This window comes from Artibeus jamaicensis, unplaced genomic scaffold (assembly GCF_021234435.1).
Source record: "Artibeus jamaicensis isolate MK-2021 breed Jamaican fruit bat unplaced genomic scaffold, CSHL_Jam_final contig_233, whole genome shotgun sequence".
NCBI classification, from domain to species: domain Eukaryota; kingdom Metazoa; phylum Chordata; class Mammalia; order Chiroptera; family Phyllostomidae; genus Artibeus; species Artibeus jamaicensis.
Genome location: NW_026521486.1, coordinates 34897552 through 34900783, shown reverse-complemented (window position 1 = coordinate 34900783; position 3232 = coordinate 34897552).

The window sequence follows — 3232 nt, the reverse complement described above, 5'->3', positions numbered from 1 at the left end:
ATTATAAATAAATAAACAAATCAATGAAAGCAAGCTGGTATGTTGGAGCTTAGAAACAGAGGAAGAGAAATGAGAAGTGAGATTGAGGATGTTGGCAGGGGCCAAATCACATATAGTGTCTTTTTTTAAAGATTTTATTTATTTATTTTTAGAGAGGGGAAAGGAGAAAGAGAGGGAAAGAAACATCAATATATGGTTGACTCTCACACACCCCTGCTGGGGGCCTGGCCTGCAACCTGGCATGTGCCCTAGACTGGGAATCAAACCAGCGACACTTTTTGTTTGCAGGCCGGCACTCAATCCACTGAGCCACACCAGCCAGGGCCAAATCACATATAGTGTCTTTTGGGCCACTGAAGAACCCCGTTTTTATTTTTATTCTAACCTGATGGAAATGGGAAACCAAGGCTTTTCATTGAGGAAATAACACGGACAGAAAAATTGATCTGATCATAATATAGGATTGAATTGGGTGTGGTGGACGGAGAAGGTGGGCACACACAGTAGATATGGGGTGTGAGGTGTCGGTTACCAGCTCAACCCCAGCTCCACTGTCTTTTTACACCTGGCTCTCATCACAGGTCAGAAGCTGGGGAATGATACGCTCTGTGCTGGCCTGCCCACAGGGTTCCAGCTTAGAGTGTGCCAACAGGAGTCCCTGGTGTGCGATGCAGAAAGCAGAAGCAGCACACCGTATCTCTCCAGTGGCAGCCGCAGCCGTGTGCAGATGTGAGTCCACAGTGGCTTCCAGGCAGGCTCCTGCAAGTCGGCCTCTTCGGCAAGGCAGGCAGCTGAGCTCAATGGCATGCAGGTTTCCCTGAAACCCTGACTCTCCAGATTTCCTGGAAGTCAGCAACAGTTCTTTCCAACCTTGATTACCCCAACTTCTGTGTCCGAAGTTATGTGTTTCTAATCTCCTCTCTTAAGTCCTTTCTACTTGAAATATCTGGAGTGGTTTCTGTTTTCCTTACTAACTCCCACCTGTCAAAGGCAGTGAAGGAGTTCTTACAGTAGAGGGGTGAGACGTTATCGGGGCTTGGTCTAGAGTGTAGGCAGTGAGAATGGGGGAAAAAAGGATGGAATTCATGTGTGTTTAAAAGGTTGAACCTTCAAAATATTGGTATTAATTAGATGGGGGGTTGAGACACATGAAGGGGTCAAGAATGAGTACTATGTTTGTGGTTTTAAAGTCAGGCAATCATGGTAAAGTTGCCCTCCACTTCACGTAGCTGGAAGGGCTATGAACGTCGGGCTGCCCCAGGTTACCAGCCCTTTCGTGACTGACGGGCCGAGGCCAAAGAACTAAGGGAGTCCACAGTATGAGGGCGAGGAAGAGGTTCCCTTTTGTGGGCCATGAAATTCTATACCCTCGAGCCCTATAAAATAGGGCCAGTTTAATGAGTGACCTTTTTCAAAAACTGCTCCAGAGTAGAGAAAATTTGTTAAAGCAAGTTCTGCCCAAAAGTCCCCCTAATAGAAACCTGCCAGGGCAGCGACCACACCGCTGGGATCAGGGTGAGGACTGAGGGCTGGGAGGGAGCAAGAGCTCCTCACTAGAGACTACAGAGGATATGGTGCACTGAGGAAGCAAAGCAGCTTACACTCTGCAGGGCAGAGTTTAGATTCAAACGCCAAAAAGAGAAAGTTCAAACACTAACTCACAAGAAGAGAAGATCACAGAGTGTGTCTTGGAAGATGGCAGAATTGGAGACAGAGCAGATCGAGAGTATATAAAGGGAAGCTGTGTGTGCTTGGAGGAGGAAGGGCCATTCCCACCAGCCTCAGAGAGTTCAGGAGAATTGGAGGAGGGTAATGATGGTCTAGGAGCCCTATGGGAGCAAGGCAGACAGCGTTTTCCTTGCTCACCCTTCCATCCAGGGATAGTTGGATTACAGTGGGACAAGGCTTACCCATAGACTGAGGTCACTGACTGCACATTCTGGAATAATTTCTAAAGTGCATTACTAAGAAGCATAGCCATTAGTATATCTCAGATGTACCAAAGGGATGCATCTGAGTACAGCCTTTGGAACATGAACTGGCTTTAGGGTAACTACTCAGCTTTCTTAGTGATCCCTCCTCTTTGAGAAATTATGGTCTGTCGAATTGTAAGGTCACTGAAGATAAGGCTCAATATTAAATCCCTAATGCCCATAGCAGTACACAGCATCTATAAGCACAGTAAACATTCACTTAATGGATGAGGACTGAATAGCAGATTCTAAGAACTGGGCATTTTTGTCCAAAGGGGTAATATCCACCTTTATCTGTGTATCCATTTTGTACCAAAATACACCCAGAATTCTGACTCAAACATGAGAAACACTGCTCTACAACTAGAATGGGAACAAAAATGTCCCCTCCCACCATCTTACTCATCTCCAAAGAGCCTCTGGCAATGGCTCCCATGACCTGGAGGTGAAAGGCTTCAGGGGCTGAGAGGAGAAGGAGGCCGTTAGAATCCAAGACTCCTGCCAGTGACAACACCCAGCAGCACAAGTCACACCTTAGGTTCCCTGTTGCCTGGCTTTGCTATTTACTATATGGCAAAGACAAGTTACCTAAAGTTTCTAAACCTGACTTCGTCCACCTATAAACTGAAGTCAACGGTGCCTAGTTCAAAATATTAAGAGAATTCAATAATGTTTCTAAGACACCTGACTTGGTAGTTGCCCACACTAAAGTGCTCCAAAGACGCATGCTCTGCCCGAGTTCTCTGCCTCTCGATCCCAGCTTTAGGGTTGGCTCTTCAGCCAACGCTATTGCATTCCTTCCTCAGCTACTCCAGACCCCAACTCAGTCACAAAGCTCTTCTCCTAATCCTCGGATCCTGAAGCTATTACACCCTTCAAGATACTAGCTACAGTCATGTGGGAACTGTCAGAGAATGCATTTCTGCTGGAAGTTGCTCTCTTCAACTCAAATGCCAGGGGCAGAAGGCATAGCTACAGACACAGAACAACCAGAGAACAGATGTGGTGCCATAAAAAGGAAGACAATCACTTCCCAGAAGACATGCAGTTGCAATTTGCATTCTACAGGAAGAAGAGCAAACCTTGTTAAATATCCTCCAAAAGCAGATTTCTGCAATTATTAAAACTAAAAAAAAAAAAAATACAGATGTTAAAAAGCATGTGCTTAAGGAGTTAGTTAAGCTTGTGCAATTGCAGATGGGAAGATTGAAAATTTTCTGAAATTGGTATTAAATACCCTCATACAATAAAGGGACAAT